Genomic DNA, 1,125 nt, shown 5'->3' on the forward strand with positions numbered 1-1,125 from the left:
GGGGAAGACGCTGAGGTTCTGGGAAGAGAAATGGCTTGTCCAAGGTCACACAGCCAAGTCAGTGAAAGAACAGGGAGCCAGGATGTTTTGCACCTAAACCCTGGATTATGGTTTCCTCCCCACCTGCTCCCCCAAGATAAGTCCCCCAATCCCTTCCCATTGCCTTATTATACTGGGGATGAGGGTTGGGGTGGAGGGAAAAAGCAAATTTCACTCCAAAGTCAGTGTTTTCGTTATCCATGAAAATAGATGGAAAAGCTGAACTGTGGCCCACAGGAAGAGGGGCCTGGGGGCCTGGCCTCCTGGGTCTGAGGGAGGAGGGGGCTGGGGGCCTGGACTCCTGGGTCTGAGGGAGGAGGAACTGGGGACCTGGACTCCTGGGTCTGAGGGAGGAGGGGCTGGGGACCTGGACTCCTGGGTCTGAGGGAGGAGGGGATGGGGGCCTGGACTCCTGGGTCTGAGGGAGGAGGGGCTGGGGGCCTGGACTCCTGGGTCTGAGGGAGGAGGGGATGGGGACCTGGACTCCTGGGCCTGAGGGAGGAGGGGCTGGGGACCTGGACTCCTGGGCCTGAGGGAGGAGGGGATGGGGACCTGGACTCCTGGGCCTGAGGGAGGAGGGGCTGGGGGCCCGGACTCCTGGGTCTGAGGGAGGAGGGGATGGGGGCCCGGACTCCTGGGTCTGAGGGAGGAGGGGATGGGGGCCCGGACTCCTGGGTCTGAGGGAGGAGGGGATGGGGGCCTGGACTCCTGGGTCTGAGGGAGGAGGGGCTGGGGGCCTGGACTCCAGGGTCTGAGGGAGGAGGAACTGGGGATCTGGACTCCTGGGTCTGAGGGAGGAGGGGCTGGGGGCCTCGACTCCTGGGTCTGAGAGAGGAGGGACTGGGGCTAGTCTCCTAGGTCCAAGGGAGGATGAGATTGGGACTTGAAGGAGGAGGGAGCTGGGTTTTAGGAAGTATCCCAGACTCCGTGTTCTGCGGATGTGGTGGGAAGACGTGGGGACGCCTGGGGCGGGAGAGGGTAGGGGCCGGGCCGCAGTAACAAAGGCCTCTCCCTCCAACAAGCAACCCCCCCTTGACCCCGCCTCCCCGGCCCCCCACCTCTCCTGATTGGCCAGTCTCCCTGCCC

Source organism: Pan paniscus, chromosome 20 (genome assembly GCF_029289425.2).
Source record: "Pan paniscus chromosome 20, NHGRI_mPanPan1-v2.0_pri, whole genome shotgun sequence".
In the NCBI taxonomy this organism is placed as follows: Eukaryota; Metazoa; Chordata; class Mammalia; order Primates; family Hominidae; genus Pan; species Pan paniscus.